The following is a 24,273-nucleotide window of genomic DNA, read 5'->3' on the forward strand; positions in this document are numbered from 1 at the left end:
CCACAGTGTTAGGGACTGAATGATTATTTTCTCCCAAGATTCATGTGTTGAAATGTGTAATATCCAATGTGAAAGTATTTGGAGATGATGCCTTTGGGAGGTAATTAAGGATGAAAGCAAACCTTGAACTGATGAAATTAGTGTCCTTATAAGGAGAGAAACCAAAGGGCCTTGTCGTTCTCTTTCCTTAGACCAAGGTAAGCCAAAGGAGCTTGTAGGAAGTATGCCCTCACCAGAACCCAACAGTGCTGACACCAAGATCTGGACTTACAGCCTCCAAAACTGTGAGAGAAAAAAATTCCATTGTATAAGGCACCCAGTCCATAGTGTTTTGTTATGGCAGCCTGAGCAAACCAATGCAGATGGCAAATCACATGGTCAAGCCCTGGAGTAAATGTAGAGGAAAACCACTTAAAGAAGTAGATGAAGGAAAGGAGATCATTTGTAGCCTTTTTAAAAAAATCAACCATAATTAGACCATAGTCTGAACAGACAGAATATATAATGAAATAAAATATATGTAGGGGTTAAAAAGGAATAAGTTGTGCTTCTTTTGATATAAAATAATTTAAAAAGATAACCCTTCAAAATTGATGGGTTAGATATGCTGTTAGTGTTTTTATCTGAAACGCTTTGCACTGAATGTACATGGGGTTATTATACATTTTACTAGTTTGCATATTTCCCAGTGAATATATACATAAGACCAAATAACAATGCAGAGTATTTATTAAATTCCTCTTCACATAATCTGTTCAAAATTTAAAATTTCTATTATTCTACTGCCAATTGACCTTCAGGTAAATTGTCAAGAAATTTATGAAGGTAACAGCATGAATATGTGTACCTAAGTGCCTCTTGAGTAAAATATGACTCATGGCTTTCTTGCTTCTGAAATGATTAAGCCTCAAAGCTGAAGTTGACAGCAAAGTCATTGCACAGATTGATGTTTTCGATGACTAACATTTGACAGGGTTTACTTCTGATTTATTATGCTTCCAGGCAAAAGCAATTTACCTCATTTTTTAGTATTTTCACAATACTGTTCCACTAATTGGATAAAAATTCAATTCATTTTGTATTAAGGACAGAAATTTTGAATAATATTTTAAATTAAATTTTGTTTTTTAAAAACATAACTTAGGGTATTTTTAGACATAATACTGCTCTTTTTATTTTTGATATCAAGTGGCTTCTATTCTTTTTTAAATTGTACCTAACAGTGAATTATTACTCATATATAATCTATTTAGTAATTATTGAATTTATTTTTTTACCGTTTATCCAACTGAACAGGGCAAATGTATTTAAAAAACTATTATTGCCATTAGGTGCAGCCCCCACTAAGTGATCTTATAATTTTTGGAAAAGAGAAAACTAAGAAATTACTTCTTTCTTACTTCTCAGTAGTACTTTATTATGTTTTAATTTATTTCTTTAAAAATTAAAGAAAATGGCACATTAAAGAAGGAAGCAAAAACATGAAAAACAGTAGGACTGAAGTTAGTATATAATTCCTCCCTAGAGTATTTTCATTTTCTATGTAGGTAATGAAACATTATTATAAACTGTATTTTTTATGTCATTCAAATGTACTTGATGAATGCAAAAGATACTAAGAAACATTGGCTTAAGTTAGGAAACTTTAATGAGTACCTAGAGACCTACAGATCAACTGAAGAATTTACTAGAAATTCACTTGAAATGAATATTTTTCTCTCTTATTTCATCCTCATCTTGTCCTCCAGAGAAGTAGCTATTATTTTAAACAGCATTTTAACCCATTATTTGCATGTATATTAATGCTATGTTTAGTGTTTTCCTCATAACAGAAAGTTTAATAAAGATCTGTGAGTATTTTGATGCATTGAATTTGTAAAATAATCTGGGGGGGAGATTGTGGGGCTATCGTTTTATGAACTACATTTTTCTGATAAAATTTTCTGATAAAATATCTGATAAATTTTGTGATAAAAAGATATAATTGGAATTTGTGTGTGAGATGATAGTTCCAACAGATCATTGTTGGATAAGCCAGAAGCCTGTTGGAAGTGGTAATATCCAAAGTGATTATACTTGGATATATATTGAACAGATCAGTTTTTTCTTTTCTTTATTTTTTTTAAATAGGTCTAAATCCTTATGTCCAAATGCTTTTTTTAACAAAGCCAGTGGTGTATTTAAAAATTATTGCAAACTGGAGCTCATTCCAAATTAAACATGCTAATTTCTTCTACCCCCAGCTTCACTTAATAAAAGTTTTCAGTGTGTACTTCAGGTCAAATCTCTACTCCACTCCAGCTCCCAAAGGATTAGAATCATTGCCTGAATCTTATGTGTTCTTTTATTTTTAATGTGTTCATCCCTTTATTTCACTGTTTTTAGTATCCACTTTTCAACTACATACTATACAAGGTTCTAGTTCCTGAACTGCTCTCAAATCTGCCTCATTCTGTCTTTTTCCAAGGCTACTAGTTTTTCATGACTTTTCTAGACTACTGTAAAAGAATTTTACCTAGTTTGTTGCTATATTCTCTATCTGCAACCATCTTCTTTATCCTCTCTAGGATCATTTTCTAAAACACAAACTTTCCAAATTAGTCCCTTGTTTAAAAACCTGAATGTGATTTCCAAAGCTTTAAGGTGAATGAACTGTGTGCGTTTCATCTTTCATTTCTTTCCAACAACTAATTTCATGTATTATACTGTCGCTTACTTTTAGGACATACCATTTAGTATTTTGTTGTTATCTATTATTAACCTTATCCCATCCAATACTAACATATCCTATGAATTAATCCTACTTAGCTTTCAAGATTCAGCTCACCCAGTTCTGTGTAACTGTGTTAGTTTGTTTTTCTGCTTATCTAATGGTATGCTTCAAACTGGGTAATTGAAAGAACAGAGATTTATTTTTTACAATAGAGGAACTGGGAAGTCCGACATCAAGGTGCTGGCATCTGATGAAGGTCTTCCTGTGGTGTGATAACATGTAAGGAAGCTTCACATTGTGAACACCAGAGCTCAGGTCTCTTCCGTTTATAGTCCTAATCCCATCACCAAGGGCCCACCCTCATGACCTCATTTAAGCCTCATTAGCCCTTTAAAGTTCCAAGTTTAAATACTATCAACATGAAGTTCAGGATTATGTTTCCGACAAATGGACTTTTGGAAGATGCATTAAAACTATAGCAATAATCTTGACTCCTTTTGAGACAGTTCCTTGACTATCATCATCTAAGGTAGGTTTTTTTCATGACCATTAGAAACCTGAATTTATCCATCTCATGATATTTATCATATGATGTAATTATCTACTTCATGGTCACCTCCTAGATTGTGTTCTTTTATAGATGAAAAACTCTATTTTATCTCATAGTCTTTGTATTTTCAGTATTTTGTATAGTTTTTGGCACAAAATGAGATACCCAGTAAATGCTTGGCCAGTGACTAAATGCATGAATTCTGGAAACAACAAGGTAGTAAACAGAATATTCTACCTTGATTTCATCATAAGAGCAGAACTAGAATGGAGAAGAAGGGTTGGTAAAGTTTACCTCAAAGAATGAAACTCAAAGTAGAAAGTCTTTGACACTTATTATCATCACAGAGAGAGGCAGGATCTGTAATTGAGGACCAGCACAGGTAATCTCTATCAGTGGTGAAACTTAATTCATGTTTATCTGTTTTACTTCCCCGTATATTTCTCCACAGTGATGATGAGTAATAATCTGGAACAGAAAGGAGTTTTCTACCTAACTTTATAGATGTCAGTGAATGGTAGGTTAGGAAGGCTAGTATACTTTGTAGTCAAGACGGCCAAGGATTGAACTTTTATAAGGGAGAAGCAATGGACATGAAGACTAGAAGCCAGAGTGAGTTTGTAGAGCCCATAGCTAAGAAAGAATGAAATAGGGCTAGAGGAGTTTGTCTTGAGAGTTTGTAGCAGCCCTGGGGCTGGACAGCACAGAGCATGGGGAATTTTCCCAGTATAGTGTTTTTCAGAAAATATTAGCTAGATTTGAAAAACAACTTTAGAATGTATAGGACTCACAGGCTTACTTATTTTAGACTTAATTTTGAAAGTTGCTATTGTGTTTTGCATTGAGAAAAACCAGGGAGTAGAGGAGGTTTTCAACTTACTCTGTTCAGAAAGTAAGTAAAACATGAATTCCTCCACATCTTATTTTCCTTAACCTCCCTGTATTTGCAAACTTTTTCTTTTACCTCTTCCTCCAAGCAATTAATCTTTATCATAACACTCTGCTTATTTCATTTACATAGAATATAATTTAGTTATTTTCATATTTTTAACTTCTTATTGCCTCTTTACTCTACTGAAATGTATATCCATGAATGGAAATTGTTTTTCTTCTATGCCATAACCTCTCTGGTTGGCACATAGTAGGCTTTCAATTGATATTTGTTGAATAAACAAATGGATTAACTAATAAATGAAAATGAGTCAGGCTGGTAATAATAATCCCAGTTCTTCTGAAATTTCACTCTTCTTCTTCCTTTACGAGAACATTGAGTACTCTATAAAGTCAGATTGAAATATTTCTGGAAATCACATGAGCTGAAAGAGAAGTCAAGTGAGTTTTTCTACTGATGCTTTCCTTCCATTGCTAATGCCCTCAGTGGAGGAAAACAACAGTAACAGAAGGTGCTGCCTATGTACAGCACCTGTACTAAAGCTACCACAGTAACTGATTCTGGAGGAACCAAAGCTGCAGGTGTAGTACTGAGGAGTGTAGGGTTAAGTTCAAAGGTCTAATTATTTCCTTCACCTAGAGGGACCAGTTTAGAGCCAATTAGTGTCCTGAGAACCAGGAATCCCTTAACATGGCTTTATTTCTATTTGGTGATGAATGTTAATGTTACATATTGACCGCAATGGATCTGAGTTAGATTGATCATAAAAATCTCAAATAGAATTATTAGACTGATTTTTAAAAAGTTTTATTGTGAGACTAAAATTTTTTTTACCTAGTTTTACATTCTACTTTATGAATCCTATACTCCATTTACTAGAATAAATTAAACCTTTTAAGCTAAATCAATTGAGTAAGTCTAAATTTACCATTATCTGCAGGCAATGAATAATTCTAGCACCAATGTCTATTTTAGAATTACATGAGTAAAAATCTACTTCTAAGGGTTATTGTGTTGTACTAGTTTATGTAATTAAATGTACAAAAATTTCACTATCCTGAGCATTTAGAAGTGACGTATTATAAAAAAGGAATAGTGTAACGTTTTGCATATCTTGGCATGAAATTATTTATTTGAGTTGAGGTTACTGGGGTAGATGCTATGGAGCATATATCTATGCTGTTAATGTCAAGATAATTACAGTGCGGGATGGGAGACTTAAATAATTTCTTTTATTTTTTTCCAGTACTGGGGATTGAACTCAGGATCTTGTGCTTGCAAGGTAGGCGCAGCTCCACTGAACTAAATCCCTGGCCGCAAGACTTTAATATAATTTCAAAACCAAAATATAGTATGGTATAATCTAATAGCTTTGAGAGTTTAGACAAGGGACATTGTCTCTTCTCAGAGATTGTTAAAATGATTCTACAGTTTCATTTTAAATAGTACTATTTATTTTGTAGAAGAATAGGCATGATTTCATCATGCAGTAAGGCAGGAAGTTTGGTTATATGGAGGTAAAGTACATTTCCTGAAAATTTCTGCACTCGAGTCTAGGAACTCTGTGTTCTATAGCTAAAACAAATTTCAGTGCATAGTAACAGAGTAAAAGTATTGAGAAATTGTGAAATAAATGTAACATTCTCAAATTTTCCTGCTCATTTCCAAGTAACACCTATTAACATATTGTGGGACAAATGTTTGCTCACATAGTATGATTCAATATGAGTAGAATGTATGGAATGGCAAAAAATGAGTAAAAAATAATTTAATGCAGTCAAGTCTTGGAGTGTCTTGGACTCAAGACCATAAGGTGCCATTAAAGATATTTGAGTGGTGGAGTGACCCATTCTGAGTACTTTTGCCAGATTAATCCTGCTGTACAAATGAGAGGGGTTATATATGTGGAAAGATAAAGAGGCAAGGACCAGAAACTAAAAGTGATGTGACCCTTCAGAAGACTCTTACAGTTGCCCATATGTGAGGTTAAAGGCTATGAACTTTGTTGGTCGAAAGTGAGATGGGAAGGAAGATGTTTGAGAGCTATTAAAGGGGAATGGCATAAAGGAATGTGAAAGGAGGACTCAGAGTTTTTAGCCAAGGAATTGTTATTACATTCAACAGATTCAGAGGAATTTAGGTATCCATTTAAAAAGAAATGTTCATTTGAAAATGTCTATGAAACAATAAGAAATGAACTGTAACTTTGGGAAAGAATTACTGCAAGGGATATATAATTTGAATAATCTACAAATAAAAATGGTAGTTGAATCTATAAAAGTAGAAAGTGTTACAAAAAAGTATGTAAAAAGAAAAAACAGCCAACAATATACCCTTTACCGAAGCCATATACAGTATTTTGGACCTGACAAGGGAAGTAGCCGTGGAAGAAGGAATAGTGATAAAGTAAGAGAGAAGCCAAAGACTGAGCAGTCTGAAGTATGAGGTATATAATTAAAGATTGTTAACCACCATAGAAAATATTAATGACATGAGGCCTGGTGCTTTGGAGATTGGGAAGCTACAGCTCATCTTCAAGAAAAAAATATTCAGTTAGACTTTGCCAGGGAAATCTCTAATGTAAGAATTTCACAATCCTAGGTTGGTGAGAAAATAGAGCCTCCTAGGAAACATGGCCTTTGTGTGAAGTTTTGAAGTAAAGAAGATGAAAGAAATGTAGTGCCAGCTCAAAGGAAAAGCAGATCTAAAGGTGGTTATTACACATTTTGTAGGCTTAGGGAAAGAACTAGAATAGACCAACACATTAAAAATAGCATAAAATTATTGGAGCCAAACCCTTTAGAAAGTCCAGAGAGACTTCATTAAAAATCGTAAGTAAGGGATTATCATGGATAAAAAAGAGGGTGGCCCTTTTTGAAAATCTGAGCAAGAAGGAAAGGCTTACTTTTTGTTTTATTTTTTGTTTTTCAGAGACAGGGTCTTGCTAGGTATTTCAGGCTGGCCTTCAACTCACTGTGTAGTCCAAATTGGCCTCGAATTTATGGCAGTACTCCTGCCTCAGCCTCCTGAGTGCTGGGATTATAGGTGTATACGACCACACCTGGCCCTAGGAAAGGTGTATTTGAGATGGAGGCACAAATAGAAATCTTTCTCCTATTACCAGAATGCCATGTTGTCCTTCCAGAGCGCAGGCAAGGAAGACTGGGATTGAGCTCCTTTTTTTGGTTAGGCTGCTGTCACACTGGAAGGAATGCATTTGGCAAGCAGAAGGTCAGAAAAGTATGCAGTGCTCTCTGGTGGAGCATGAAGGGATGTCAGGGAAGCATTAGGACAAGGAGCCACGCGGTTTGTCCCATCTGCAACAAAGTCAGAATATTGTGAGTGAACAGACTGGAGCAGAAAGGAATGCTGTCAGGCAGAGAGATCTCTGGTTTGGGATCGTGTGCGGATACCGAGGTATATGCAGAGAGTGAAAGGTGGAAATAAATTGAAATAATAAAATAACTAAAAGGTAAAAAAATTAAATTAGAATCAAGTTGATACTTGGCCCTGTTGACACCAAAGTTGTCACCAAATCTGGAAGAGGCCAACGTGCAAATCTTTGTTTTATTTTTAATTTTTTTATTTTATGAAAAAACCCCAAATTTCATAATCAAGAGATTAACAGTAATTATTATACTATGTATTATTATTTTCAAAGTGGTAGGGGAAAGAAAAGGAGCAAGAAAAATGGGCACAATGTACAAAGGTGGGTTCTTTATGATTTCATTATTTTTAATTTGGTGTGGTACAAATATGTGGTCAGTTCTTGTTGGGCTGTATTCATTTGCTTATGTATTTTTGTGGAACTCACAATCATGACTAGTACAATAAGGAACAGCCAAAAGGGAAAGAGTACTTTTTTCTCTTGTGTACATTTGGTATGGTCCTTCCTCTGGTTGTCTTCCAGAAGAGACAAACAAAATTGGATCAATAGATTTATTTTTAGCAGCTCTTGTAGCTCTCTTCTAGGTTATATTTAACTTGGGATCATTTTTTTTTCATTCAGCACCTACTTCATTTTCAGCACTTGGTGATTATTACATGACAATAACATCAAACCCTGAGAACCAGGAGTGAAAGTTGCTAATTCCATGCCACCTCATTTGGACTCTCCTTAGAGAGGGTCTTCATAATGAATCTTGAGGATATCACAAAATGTGATGACCGTTATCCCTTTCAGCCTTTTACCTTTGCAGGCTTTATTGATCCATTATAAGAAATGCTTGAAATTAATAGTCTCTGCCAGTGTTAGTGTCATAAGATATATGTTTGACAATCTTTGGAGAGTTTGTGAATAGTCAACTTACACATTTTTAATGATGTTTTGAGACTGATGACATATTATTGAGCATGATATTTTATAGAATATATGATTAACATGTTTCTCATTTTATTATAGTTGTATACTATTTTTTCCTAATTTTATGGTATGTAAATTGGGCAGATATGGGGAACTAGATAAAGTGTATAGTTTGTGAGTTGAAATATTAGTTCTTCCAAACTTTTTAATTTGTAGTAGATATGACACTATTTTCCTTCTTAGAAAAGCGTCTTCACATGATTGATTTACAACATTGAGCCAAATTGTCAGTTTCTTCTAAATGGCATGAAATAGTAGCTAGGGAGATAGATCATTTTCAAAGGGGAAGGAAATCCAAAAACTGGAGAGAAGGGGAGGGAGGGAAGGGATAAAGGATGAAAGAAGGAATTGGGATGTGTTATGTACATGCACCAACTCCACAGGAAAAACATGCATGGCAAACATATATCAAAATAAATAAAAAGGAAAGTGATGAAAGGAGGGGTGAAAGTGTGAGAAAGGGCAGGAAAAGGATGAAAAAAGGAATTAAGATGTGTTATGTACATGTAACAACTTCCCACAAGGAGTGCAAACATTATGTATTATACACGTCTACTAATAAATCAAAATTTAAAAGCATTTAATCTTGATAAATGAAAACTATTCAGACATATACCAGATTCTCTGACGATCTCCTATGATCATTTTAGGGAAACTAAACTGTGATTTGAGAGTGGAATAAAATTCTAAGCACTCCTAAGGAACTGTAACTTAGCTTTTAAGAGCCTCTGATATTTAACTGTTAAGTACAGGCTCTGTCTGCTTATGTAGTGGAATTTCTTCAGATAATTCTTTCAGAAGAATGTATCTCATTCAGGCCATAGTGTTCAGAAGCTTGGAAAATTTATTCAATTTGTACATTTATTATCTATTTTTGAATGGCAATAACATTTTTTTGGAGCAGGGAAAAATTGTATTTCACATGCTGAGAAAGTTTGTAGAAGACTATTTTGATGTCATAGACTCAAAAATTGGGAAATCAAAAAGACTTCAGAGGGCACTTCTGCCCTGTCTTTTTACAAATAGTGAAACTGAGATAAAGTGTGAGTTGTTACTTGCCCAAATGGCTACAACAGTTTATTAACACTCACTGTGATATATTTATGGAAATTTTCCACGGTGTTAAATTTTTTGCACATTACATAAATCAATTTACTGGATATGGAAGTCATTTTAATCACTTGGTCATTTTACTTTTCCTGAAGTTCCTGTTTCTATCTGGGATGGTGGCACGTTTTGTAGTACAAATCTCTTAAAAACATTTTTAAAATTATTCAAGATACTGAAGAGACTGAAGCAGAAGGATCACTAAGTTCAGACAGCTGAGTTCTTAGATTATTTTGGGAGCTCAAAATAAAATATAAAAAGGCTGGGATGTAGCTTACTGAAAGAGCATCCCTGGGTTCCATCCCCAGTACCTTAAAAAAATTTGATTCATGCGATCAGTTTTTTGCGAGACATACTTCTGCACATATAGTTAATTATAGATCATTGAGTTTATCAGATAGGGTCCCACTATTGATCACTTTTTTCCTCTCTCATATATATATATTTTTTTTTTTTGGGTGGGGTGGGGTGGGGTGGGGTGGGGGTGGGGATCAAACTCAGGACCTTGCGCTTGCAAGGCAGGTGGTGGCACCACTGAGCTAAATCCCTGGCCCCTTTCACTTATATTTTTTAAAATGAAATAATTTACTGATGTCTGACTTAATTCTGTAAAAGATTTTAAGAAAATATATTAAGTGTAGTTTTAGGTAGGAAGAATAAGTTCAAGAAATCTATTGTTCTTTATGGTAACTACATAACAACAATATATTACACATTTGAAAATTGCTAAATGAATGGATCCTGAGAGTCCTCCCCACACACAAAAAAATAAGTATGTTAGGTAATATATATTTTAAATAGCTTGATTTAGTGGCTCCACACTATATATATATATAATATTATATGTATATCTATACCAAAACACCATGTTTTACACTAAAAATTTATATACATCTACTTATCAGTTTAAAAAATATATTAATAAAATGCCTATTAACTAAGAAAAATCAAAAAGATGGTAAAGCCGCACTCAATTTTTTTTTCTTTTCCTTGGCTTGGTGATCTTGTTTTTGATTTAGTTTTTGCACTGAGGCAGAATCTTTACCTGGTAAAGATAAAGATCAGCAACAGATAAAGTACAGTAGATTCTCCTTAGTTTTACTTTCTCCTTTTTCAGTGACCCATAGTCAACTATGGTCCAAAAATAATAAATGGAAAAATTTCTATGTAAACAATTCATAAGTTTTATTGGACATCATTTTGAGCAGCATGATGAAATCTCTCACCAGTTCCACAACTCATGGTACATGAATCATCCCTTTGTCCAGGTTATCTAAACTATATGCACTGACCTTGTATTCACTTAGTAGCCATTTGCATTATCAGATCCATTCTCACAGTGCTTGTGTTCAAATATGTAGCTCTCATTTTATTAATAATAATCAGAAAGCACAAGAAGAATGATGGTGGTAATTTGGATATATCAAAGAGAAACTTTGCAGTACTTCCTTTAAATGAAAAGGTAAAAACACAAGGGAGAAAAAAAAAGATCACCTACTGAATGGAAACATATTCCTTTGTATTCTTATGGAAAGAATAAATAGAAAACCTGCTATTTCTGAGTTTAGTACTATTCAGGAATCCACTGGAGTACTTATAGCATATTCAATGATAAAGGGGACTAATTTAATTTTCAGTCCTACAAGTTCTGTATGTAATACATGTCCTTTCCCCCTTTGATTGTTATTTGCATACAGGCCATATATGTTAACAGACTTACAGGCTTCTTATATTGACATATTAAATGTAGCTAATTACAATCAACTCCGCACCCAGCATTCTGTCTGCATAACTTTTTCCAGAACCCATAGTATCTTTCATTTTCTGCCTTTCAGATTATCACATGCAGAAGTTTTCTTGCAGAAGTTTTGCCGCTTCCTAACCTAATTTTCCTTATCTCTGACCTCCTCTAACAGATTCCTCACTCTCACCTGTCCATCCTTAAAGCCAGTGTCACGTACGTTAGAACTTTGTTTTACAAAGTCATCTTCAGTTTGTATTGTTCTGTCAAACAAGTTCAATACCTTAGGACTCACAACTCCAAGAACAGATATTTACTTTCAGGGTGTGGATCAGCTGTGGATCTGGTTGACAGTGTTGGGCTTGGCTGACTTTCAAATATATTCGTATTTTCAGGGATCCAGGCTAAAGGGACCTATTCTCATATTGGAAGGTTACAGACTACTGTAAATTCAGAACATTCAAATATATTTTAAGCTTACTTTTGGACATGGTCTATCCTGAATTGATTTCTTGTCCATTAGTTAAATGTTAAAGGAAATAACACGGCCAAGCCTAATGTCAGTGACTGATTACTGTGGTGGCTGTGGTGGAGTATCAACTTGATTGGCTTTGAGGTTCACCCGAGAGACTTAGTGGAACACACTTCTGGGTGTGTCTTGGTGGTCATGGGTTCATGGTCTTAGGGTTTGTGTTTGGTCCCTTGCTCCTTCCTCTCTGGTGCTGTTCCCTTGCCCGGCTTCCCAGCCACCATGCACTAAGCATTTTAGCTCCATCATGCCCTTCTCCTCTGACATTCCTGACTTTGAGTCCTGTGATGAAGAACTGAATCCCTAGAAACAATAAGCCAGATTAAACCTCTACTTTAATTTGTAGGTGTCAGCTATTACGTGGCAGCATAGGAAAGCTGACTGATACAGGGACTACAATTCATCTGCAGAGAACACTGAGCATGCGTAAGGGAGTATGAACTATGAACCAAAACCTGTCAATTAAATTCACCTAAAGTGTATTAATTGTTCCAAGCTTATCATGGTTTGACTTAGGATGTTTTGACTTATGATGGGAAAAAATACACATTCACTAGAAAATGTATTTTAAATTTCAAATTTTGATCTTTTCCCTGGCTAGTCATGTGTGATAAGAATATTTTCTCATGATGCTGGGTAGTAGCAGTAAGCCATGGCTCCCAGCCAGCCACTCAATCAGGGTAAACAACCTGCTCTATATTGTGCTGTGTTGCTAAGATACGATGTTCAGTAGGTTAGGTGCAGTAAATGCTTTTGAACTTGCCATATTTTCTATTTATGATAGGTCTGTTGGGATGTAATACCATTGTACTTTGAGGTACATCTGTACACTAGAAGAAACAACTGATCACTTTATTAGGTTTGTACAAGTTCCACAGTCGTCCTCTTCAAGGAGATTCTTTCAGAATCCTGACTCCTTGTACCATTTTCTTAAATCCACTGAATTAATTTTTGTGGGCTCCAGCTTTCATTTCCTCTTTCTATTTTGGTAATTAATAAATAATTAAGTGCTTCCTGAGGTCATTGAGAAAGCACAGAGCTGGGATGCTGGAGCACAGAAAGCCTAGGGTAGTAACCACAAGTCCAGTAACGAGTGGAACAGCTAAAATAGAGCAAGGTGGAGAAGAGGTAGCAACATGAGCACAGTTCATGATGAGAATTATAAGAATATTGCAGGAAGCATATAGCCTTTAAGAGGCATGTTCTAGAGTGAGACACAGACTGCAGCTACTTTTAAGATTTTGAAAATCATATTTAACATCTTTGAACTGCACTTTCTTGTCTGCAAAATAGAACCGATAGCTGTTAAGTAATATTGTGAAAAATACTTGTTAAAGTGTAACTGTCTTTCTTAGTGATTCCTACCTATGATAGGTTAACAACAGGTGTTATTTATATAGGCAGTAGGTAATCAACAAATGTATAACTAAGAGCAATGTAAGTCATCATTTTACATGGAGTACTTTTTAAATGTAGGTAAGACCTCTAAATAAAATACTTCTTCTGATTTTGTTTTATTGCTTTATAATAACCATATTTAAATCAGTTGTTAACTGGCTAAAAGCAACCTAGTTTTCAAGACAGATGTAAAAAAAGAAATTAGGGCAAAGAAGTAAATGTGTAATATTAATGTATTTTATATATTAAGATGTTATAATGGTATTATGCTAAATTAGCATAGTTAAGGAAATGCACTTTTTTCTACAATCCTTACCCTAACAGTGTAATATATTGTCTCTTCTTGCATTTAAAAAATATATTTGGAATTCTACTGGTACTATATTTGTATCGCTTTTTTCACTGAAAATTATGTAACAAAAACCATACTATTGTATAATTTTCATGACTATCATTTAATGTATTGTATGGTACTCCATGGAGTGGGTGACAGTAATACTTTCCGCCATTTCACAGAGGTGGGCGTTTAGATGGTTTTTAATTTACTCAACTATAAATATGATTACTCATGAAGGTGGAGCGGAGTCCATGGAATCATGAAACTAATAGCCAACAAAGTGTTGAATGACAAAGAGATGTGTCATAAATAGAACTATGTATGTTCAAGATTCTAAACGGAGCTGTGCTTCACTGAAGGCTTCTGCCATCGGGTGACCAGGGTCAAAACTGTTCTGCATGCCTCTTGCTGGCTCATTTCATCTTGCTCTGGTACTTTTAATCCTCTTCTAACAGTATTATGTTTTATAGATAATTCTAGAAGATTCTACCATATTTCTGAACCTTGTTCAGATCAGGAGATTTTTTTATTTGATTTAAGATGAGCACTTTAATAAGAAAGTCAGAAAAGAATTCTCTGGGGCTGGGGATTTAGCTCAGTTGTTCTGCTGCCTGCCTCGCAAGTGCAAGGTCCCGAGTTCAATCCTTGGTACCAAAAAAAAAAAAAAAAAAAAAAAAAAAGAATTCTCTGGCCACACAATTTTTCTAGAAACATTCAGGAATTTTTTAAACTACTCTTCCATAGGGCCAGTAATGATAATAATCTTTCCAAACTGAGTAAGAACCGAAATACCAGAAAATCATTGGAGCCTATCTATAAAATAGAGAATCTAAAATAGCTTAAATATAATTTTATTTTTTTAGATAGGGTAGAGGATGTCACTAAATATGAAAGGTGAGAAAGATATTAGAAGTGGCTTCCCACCCATGCTTCAGGGAATTCTAAGCATATTTAGAAACTCAGGGACCATTCAGAGGGGTTGAGTGGTACTGATAGGTGGGGATCCAGAGTGTCTGTGTCCTACTTGTTCCAGATCTACAGTATCTGATTTGAGTATTAGGATTCTGGGTAAGGTTTTTGTTTCTAGAAAGGATTATTAAGTTTTAAAAGCTATGGCAAGAAAAATCCAGAACTGAAACACACTCACCTGTGGCCATCCTCCCTCATTGTAGAGCTGTATATGTAGTTTCCCTTCAGCTGCCTCTGGGAGAGAAAACTGTAAATATGCTGAAAGGTCAAATACTGAGAAGTTTTTATGAAGGACATGAAGACATATACAAGTTTGGGCCTATTCCCCTTTTTTGGACAAACTGGATTGCATACTATTGAAGTTATGGTTGTAAATAGGGAAGGGTGGAGCAGGTGGAGGGCACACAGGTAATGGGGAAAAAAAAAGAACCAAGATACATCATGTACAGGTACAAACACCCAATGATAAATGTAAATGTATTGTATACCTAAAATGTACCAATAAAAGAATTTAAGCAAAAACAAAAGAGACTAGAAAAAAAATAAAGTTATGATATAGCAATTCTGTTAAAATAATTACCATAGACCTTTACTGACTGTTTAATTTATCACTGTAAAATAATCATAGTTAAAGTCCTCATATTACAACGACAGAAATTAAACAACCACATCTTGGAAGTGGTGAAATGAAGACTGGAATTCAGGGAGTTTTGGCTTCAGAAATGAGTGATTATTTTTTTGTGTAGCATAGCCACATGTTAATATCAAAATGATAAAAAGGTGTATTCCAAGATATTTATTTATTTTTATTTTTGTTCATTCAAGACTATTTATTGAACACTTATTTTGTCCTGGGAATAAAGTAAACTAAGGTAGATCCTATCCTCAAGAAAGAGAGAATGCCAAGAAAATGTGTTTTATCTGTTATGGTAAAAGTATGAATAGAAAGTTAGGATTGAGATCATTGTCAGAATTCACTAGTAGATGATGTTTACCTGTATCTTAAATTATAAATAGTGCATCATGTAGAGAAAGATGGGGTAATGGACACTTCTGTTGGAGAAATTAAGATGAGATGTGGAGTTGTGATATAGCACGATGGCTCAGAGACTATAGGTAGTTACACTTAACATTTGCAGGTGTATGAGAGGAGTCCAGAGCAGTGATTTCCAAGCATTCCTGTGCATTTGAAACATTTGAGGATTTGTTAACAATTTTCTATGTCTTTCTCAGTTTCTCATTTGGTAGGTCTGAGGTCGCACCACGGAAGTTGCATTTCTATCAAGTTCCCAGGAATGCTACGCTACTGAACTAGGACTCCCATATAACAGAGGAAAACATAATTTTCTGTGTCCTTTTTGACACAGATTAAGAAGAATGAAACAAACCAAAGTGTAGTAACATGTATACTCTATGTATACATGAGCAATATGTAGCGTAAGAAGTAAATCTCAAAGAGTTGGCTTTGAACTCAAACAAAAGTGGGAGGTAGGGATGGCCAGAGAGGTTGATTCCAAGACTTTTTCCACACTTTGTCAAAGCACACTTTGGAGTATCATTGTTCTCTGCTCCCAAACAACATAATAAGGCTTTAGGTGTTTGCACTTCAAGACATAGAACCATGTTTTTCTTTTCTATAGCTTACTATTTTTTTATTTTTTATATTTCTGACAACATTCCAGCCATATCTGTGCATATAGATCTGTTTCATTCCTTTCACAGCTGTGTGCATTAGTACTTTTTAATGAATATGAAGCAGTTTATCCATTTTCTGGTGACTTTCCCTGGACTTCCTGTACGTGTGTCTTTTCATACTTGTGCAGTTGTGCCTATAAGAAAGATCCTTACAGTGCAGTTGCTGGGCTCATGGTTTTATAAATGATTAACAGTCCTACTGTTCTGTTTTCTCAAGGGTGTTATCAAATCACTAGAAACTTGATGGCTTAAGATAACAGACACTTCCTACACTTCTGGAGGCCAACAAGCTATTTAAAAGTACCTCTGAAAGTGGTTTTGTGGGAGACTGCCCAGGCCTCTTCTGGCACCTGGTGAAAGTTACCATGCCTTGGTGTTCTGTGGTTTGTGGTTACTTCACATCCTGCTCTGTTGCCATCTTCACTTCAGCATCTTCTTTCTGTGCCTCTCAACTGTGTGTCTGTCTATAAATCCTTTCTCCTTCTTGCTGTTATAAGGGTACATGTAATTGAATTAAGGGCTCACCTGAGCATAATATTTTCTTTCAAGATCCTTTGCTTAATTCCATCTTTTGCAGTTGAAGGTAATATTACAGGTTCTGGGTATTAGGACATGGGCGTATAGCTACCATTTCAGCTACTGTAATTGTTTTTACACAATTTTAAAATTATGATATTAGAGGGGGATAGTTTGGTAGATAATGTTTATCTCCAATTCTTCATAATTACTGGTTGATTTTTTTTCCTAATTTGCCCATTCTAACAGTATCTATAGGTAGTTTGCTCTTTATTATCAACTAGTGTTCTCCAAATCATTTTAAATACAGCAATAATTTACATGTAAAAATAGTTCTTGTGTTACTAAGATTTTGTGCATCATGAACTATTGAGTTCTTTCTGGTCTAGATCTCAAAGAAGGTTAGACAATAGAATTTAATAAATGGCCTACTGTGAAGAATAATATAGCCTCTTAGCCTTAGACTGCAATTTTAATTCAGTCACATGTTGGAAAACAAGAGATTTGGCTCAATTTCATTTCTGTTATAAAATTGGGCTAGAGGTCACCTAAACTTATATACTCTACATTAATTTGACACTACCATATTCATTTGTATAAGAAAGAGAAAATAGCAAAAAGATCAGTCAGTTATTCCTTGAGGAATATGCTAATTAATTTATGTACAATCATAGGTCATTGTATAGGTAGGATTGAAGGAAAATTCATGCTTTAATGATAGTCTGTCTAGAGAAATTTATGGTGAAGTCGATATTTTCTTAACCCCCTATTGATTTAATCTGGGACTTTGTTTGCTGAGTACATTATTCCTGGACCATATTTGGAAAGATAAACTGGGTCCTGTAAACTGTTGATAAGGCTTTGTAGATTAATGCATCCTGGTTTAGGTTGGGGAATTTGAAGCCAAGGTCATTCACAAAATTTATAAACATTTCAATATTCAGTGCAACTGAATCAGAGAATCCTGAATGAGAGAATCTAATACTAGAGCCTACCCATTGACCATCACTACTAGTTTTATTACCAGTGTCCTACATCTGGCAGAGTTCCAGGGCTTCAATACGTGCCTCACTACATATGTTGCTGAAAATCATTTGAAATATTCAAATGTTTTCAGTAGCTCTGGAGTCATTATTTTGTTAATGGTAACAATATATTGTATTGTACAAACTCAAAAGTATTATAGAAAGCACAGATATAAGTAAGTTGGAACAAAAATAAATTTTAAAATACTAAAACATAGTTGTAGTTTTTGAATTCCAAAGAAATTTTGAAAGTCACCAGAGAAATAAAATTGAAGGAGCAGCCTCCAAGTTGGTATTTTAAAGTGGAATCAGCAACAATGGCTCTAATAAAAAGGTATAAGTTAATCATAGTACTAGTTTGGTCGCCTGCTGGACAATACATGTTGGAAAACTTTGTAATTCTGATCCTTTATCTTTTCATCTATGAAATTTTGACTCAAAATATCAGTTTCTGTGAGTTCATGGAATTATCAAAATCAATTATTGAATCCTTAGAAAAAAAGAGAATTTAAAACATTTTTTCATGTACTCTGTGATAATAAAGATTATAATAAAACATGGCATAATGAGGACTGCTAAGAATGAAAGTTAGCAGATATCACACCCTTGGGCTGGAAATTTAACTCAATGGCACCCTGGTACCAAAAAACAAACAAACAGATATCACATCCCAACTGCTAGCTATGGTATTTGGCATTGCTTTGGTATCCAATAATAAGTTTGTGCCTACTTCAACTCCAGGAAGTAGTCCCCCAAATAGTTAAAGTAAAAGAAAGCCTTCCTATTTGCTTAAGAATTGTTCTCTTACTGCCTTTTTAATCAGACCCACAAATTCTAAAATACTACTTTTCATTTTTAAAACTAAAGACCAATTTATGCATCATATATCTGGATAAGTTTGTCTGAAATACACTGTGATAGTTTAATGTAGAGAAAGGGCTATAACATAGATTAAAGTAGATGTAACTATCAAGCAAGGGGTTTCTGGATTATTGTCTGATTTGCTGAAAGGAACCTAGGATGTGAGTTTGTCTTTCTGGAAAAAAATGGGCCAGTCATGTTAAGGCAGTATAAAATTTCATAGAAATTTTGGCAAGCATGTACAATCTGGACTTCTCAAGGTGTTCTTTGTCCTGGTCCCTAAGCTGATGTGTATAAGCAGAAATATAGTTAATGACAGACCGCAGGGTCAGAGCCCGATATTTATTTATATATGCCTTGGGCTTTCCTTTGAGGCTTTGCTCTGAACTTCGAAGTTCACTCTGCTGCAGGAAATGAAATATAAAAGTTTTCTACCTTTGTGTAGACTGCTTACTGGGGTGAGATGGAGCTACATTCTTGAATTACCTAGATTTAAAAAGCTTCAGAGTAGCTGATGTGTGCCTATTCTTGATATTCTTAGACCCAGAAGACCAATTTGGTGTGAACTCTTCATTCTTAGCAGAAGTTAAACCTTGAATATCATTTTTGTCAATTTCTCAGACTGTATCTGTGGTTTTTAGCTCCTTCAATCATCTTTAGACTCCACTGTCAACTTTTCACCAACTTTTGCATTTAGATCACACTTTCTTCATCCTTTCCTACAAACTTGCTTTGACCTGGTGTTTGTATTGTCTTTATTTAGCGCGCTCATTCTCCTGCCCTCCCCTCCCCTCTCCTCCCCTCCTCTTCCCTTTCCTTTCCAATCCTTCCCTTCCCTTCCCTTCTTCCTTCCTTCCTTCCTTCCTTCTCTCTCACTCCATCTCCCTCTCTCCCTTCTTCCCTCCCTGTTTCATTCCCTCCCTGTTTCATTCCCTCCCTCTTTGCTTTTCTTTCTTTCTCCGTTTCCTGCTCTTTGCTCCCCTCTCTCTGTCTTTCCTTCTTTCCTTCCCCCCTCTCTTCCCTCCTGCTTTCCTCCCTTCCTTTCTGGTATTGAACCTAGTGAACCATATTTCCAGGCATTCTTTTTTTTGACTGCATCTCTAAATCAGTAAGTTGCTCAGGCCACATTTATTTTGAGATCCTCCTATTTCAGCTTGCCAGAATTCTGAGATTACAAGCATGCCCCACCATGCCCCACCATGCCTGACTTCATTCAGCACTTTAAAATAGGTGGCCCTGGTTATAAGAAATACTGAATTCAAATCCAGCCTGGGCAACTTAGTCACTTAGCAAGACCCTGTCTCCAGTTAAATCCCCAGTACCAACAAGAAACGCCCCAAACAAACAAAAAAAACGAACATTTCCATTATTTCTATATCAGTGGATGTTTATTTAATTGACTTCTAGAGCACATTATTTAAAAGGGTATAGAGAATTATTTGGGTGACAACTAATGAATGCCAATAAATTCTGTCTCATGGTAGATATATAATTTACTTATTTATTTTCCTTAAAAGTAAGATTATTTGTCTTATTTTTCATTTTTTTCTTATGGACACATTTGGTCATTTTGGTCATACCTTAGTTTTATTAAAGGATTGACAAATATAACTATATATATTCACTCGATTTTGTTAAGTTTTTAAAGATGTTTGCAATTATTGGGATTCGTTAAAGCAAGTGGCTCTAATGAGGTTTGAAATTCAATTATACATGTAACACTTGCTTTTCTGATTTTTTTTTAGGTAATCCAGAGTCTGCTTTACTCTTTTCTTTGTATTGCCTTCACACATTGCACCTCAGTGTAAAGTGGCTAGGCTTGAAGAGTCCACATACAACCCTTAGAAAGCTATTCAAGGGGGCACTGTCAACAGGTAAAACAAGTAAAGCTAAAAGTGTCCTACTATGTATCAATAATTATATTGAGAATTGGGATATAATGACCTTGTTACTTTAGACTCTGATGGGAAAGACTTATATTGAATAAATTATTAGAAATGTTAAAAGGCAACAGTTAGAGGAGTTTCCAGTTTATTCACTGTAAGAATGAGTTGGAACAAGGAAGAATTTGAATATGGGTCAAATTGAAATCAGAAGTTATAAAAAGTACTTATTAATATATACCTCATAATATTAAATAATTAAATAATCTGAATGTTCCTGGGTTTATTTATATAGCATAAGGAATACTAACCAATGGTGTACTGCAAAATTGATGATGTGCATATGTATGAGGAGTTTATAAAAAAATGGGAAAATCAAATCATAAAATACTTTTTACAGAACATTTAATTTTATTAAATTTTACATACAGGAAATCATACCTATCAATATTTTAATTACTATTTCTTGATTTTTACGAAGTGCATTGTTGTTCACATTTAACATCTTTGAAACGAGGCTGTCTTATATTAGGTGACATCTTACTCTGGTATTGTTAAAGTGGCAGTGGAGTCATGGCCAGTGCACAAACATTCTGAGGTTCTGATGATTAGTCTCCATTCCTTGAAATTTCAACCAGCAAACCATTTAGGTCTATTAGAAAAAAGAATATAGCTCCTGTTGTTATCAAAGTATCTTCTATAGATATGATACGTTAAGAGCAAGAAAGCATCAGTGACCAAACTTCCAATATAATGGCATAAGAAGCTTGGAAGAAATGCCTAAAGACAGTCATAGGGCACTCTGAAGAAATGTGAATCTATAATGCTTTTGATAGCCTGGGGGATGGATGATAATGGTGTTCTTGGTAGGCCAGGAGGTGATATCTCAACATCATCGCACATTGAGTTGAAAGTAATTTTTCAAAAGTCTTAGTCTGATTGTGAAAAGATTTGGAAATATTTAAACAAGGTAAAAGTTTTTAGTTGTTTCTCTTAGTACATGATTGTACATATAATTTTAATACAACATTAAGCTATTATTTCTAACTATATGAGACATGTTATGGGCATACACACATATTACTTAAACACTAGCATAATATTCACCAGCGTGTTTACTATAGTTTATTCTGGTGTGAGAATTGTGGTTGATCTGCTTTTCTTTACTGTCTTTTTTTTTTTTTTTTTTTTTTTAATTTTTTTGTATTCTGAATTCCAGGCCACATTCTGCCTTTACGTTTCTCTTATTGCACTGCGACCAAGTATCCTTTTTGTAGTCTACTTAATGCCTTGTTTTTCACATTTTTGTGCAATTTGTTGGAGATTGGCTATTTAAAATGGCCCCAAATTGTTGCTGAAATGCAATCTGGTATTCCCCAGTGCACGTATGCTGCGATGTGTCTCTTGAAGTACTTGTGTTAGATAAGCTTTGTTAAGGCATGAGTTACAGTGCTGCTGATTTTCAGTGCCATGTGAATGAATCAACAATATATATCAAGCAGAGTGTCTTTAAGTAGAAACACACATCAAACACAAATAGTTATGTATTGATTGATATGATCTAGTAGAAATCTAATCCCATATTTCTCCTATGAACAATGGTTCAGTATTCACAAACAATATTTAGGAAAATTTTCTGGAATACACTCTATGAAAAATGAGAATTAGTGTTCTGTAATATCAAATTAAACAGTCTGTGATCATGTGAATGTAAAATTATAATAAAAAAAATTTCAAAACTATAATAAAAACATATTTCCAAAATACATATAAATGAGTAATATGAATGAAAATATATGCATATAATGTAGAGAAATACTTAACATTTATTACATATATTTAATAAATTATTTTTAAATTGCACATATTTGGCCTGTACATTTATATAATCAAAATTTTATATACAATATAAAATAATTCATATGTTACATACAAGTTGAGGGATGCATAAACAAATACATATATCATAAAAGTGTAAATAAAATTAAATTGAAAAACATTACATAATTAAAAATAGTTGTCCCTTGGTAAAGAGTGAATTATATTGTCAGCAAAGGTCAGAGGAGGTTATCAGATTAAAAATGTCTGTTATTTTCTGAAGCCTCTAAAATTACCCAGCATTTGTAGAATTACACACTTAACCGTATGTAGATTACTAAGCTAAGCTAAGCACAGTAGTGTTTTAATCGTTACATTACTTTTGTGAAGTCAATATTCATGCAAATTTTAAGATTAGAGTTTTAAAAGTTATTTTTACTACATTAGGTGTAATATATAAAATTTGAGAGAAGTGAAAGAATCGGATACTTTTTTGTTCACGTACAATTTTTTTAAAGTCCCATTGTTACCCATTTCAATGAGCTATGTTTTTATCATATTAAGAAAGGCAACAACAATTATAGGTGATATTTGTTCAGGACATTACTTATGCTATATACTTTATTCTGTCAGTCCTCCTAATTACCTTGGAAAGTAAATACAGTATGAAAGAGCAGACTTAGAACTTTATTATTTTACTAGATATTACTAAATAAGTGACATAGCCAATATACTAAGTTTTCAAAGTCTTTATGCTTAATCTTCATGCTACAACATAAAGCCAGCAGAAAAATTAGGCTTAAATGGCCTACAAATTAGACCTGTAATTCCCTATTAACCTAGAAGTTTAGAAAACTAAATATGATTGAACTCAAGCATTTGTGTCTAAAAATTTATATATGTGTGTATGTAATTATGTATGTACTGTATATATATAATTAATTTGTATATGTAATTATGTGTAGGTTTCCTCCACTACTTTGCATTGTTTTATAGGAACCCACTAACTGCAGTGTTTTAGAGGATCTGTATGTTTAAATTATTTTTATATAAGAATGATATATTAGCATAAGGTGTGTTATAAATACTAAGAATCAAATTGGTGAAATTTATACTAGTGCTAACAACTGTTCATTGTGAATCTCCATGAACCCCTTCACTTTTTTGTGGGCATAATTTCCTGTGTGTAAAATGAAAACTCTAACATCATTGTGGTGTATTACTTTAAATATGTGTACTTGTGTCATAATTTGCAGATTAATGAATTACAATATTCAAATTGACATTATGATTTAACAATGAAAATTAGGATTTAGAATTGTTACTTATCCTTCTGGAAAAGACTGAAAAATGAATCATCCAATTTTATTTCTAAGTTTTAACTATAGCAAATGTGATAAAACTACAAAAGTTTCAACTCATGAATTAGTAATGAATGATAGTTTAATTTCCTTTATGCAAGCAGGAAAATTGCAGAGAGAGAGATCTTTAAGCCTCATAACTGTTTTTACGCTCGTGGTACAGTAAAGAGTAGTTTACTATGAAGATGTATTTTGATATTTCTTCAATATTTCTCTAGATTTTTTTATTTTCATATAAAATTTAGATACATTAAAATAGAACTATAAAATTTATTAATATATAGATTCAGATTCTTTAGATAATTTAAAAAGGCCAATTTTCATTTGAGCTTTTCTAACCGACACTAACAATATGTATATGTACATGTATTTGTAAGCGTATATATACATATCATATATATCTACATATACACACACATTTTAGTACTGGGAATTGAACCAAGGACCTTGTGCATGTTAGGCAAGTGTTCTACCATTGAGCTAGCCAGTCTTATTATTATACATTTTAAAAGATA

At 33.9% G+C, this 24,273-nt stretch overlaps 1 protein-coding gene across 20 annotated transcripts in view; it reads left to right on the forward strand.

Moving 5' to 3' along the window:
* The window catches only part of Slc16a7 (solute carrier family 16 member 7), a 176,043-nt gene that overhangs the window by 67,706 nt on the left and 84,064 nt on the right, over positions 1-24,273 (forward strand). For 7 of the 20 annotated variants that reach the window (XM_087192113.1, XM_004861144.4, XM_087192114.1 and 4 more), the window contains 1 exon segment: positions 20,442-20,570. The exons of 5 other annotated variants lie outside the window; for them this stretch is intronic. The gene's annotated coding sequence lies outside the window, so the exon portion shown is untranslated. 20 annotated transcript variants of the gene reach the window in all.

The sequence above is a fragment of the Heterocephalus glaber genome, unplaced genomic scaffold, assembly GCF_053883595.1.
Source record: "Heterocephalus glaber isolate CG9 unplaced genomic scaffold, H.glaber_assembly_v1.0 deba00001569, whole genome shotgun sequence".
Lineage (NCBI taxonomy): Eukaryota > Metazoa > Chordata > Mammalia > Rodentia > Bathyergidae > Heterocephalus > Heterocephalus glaber.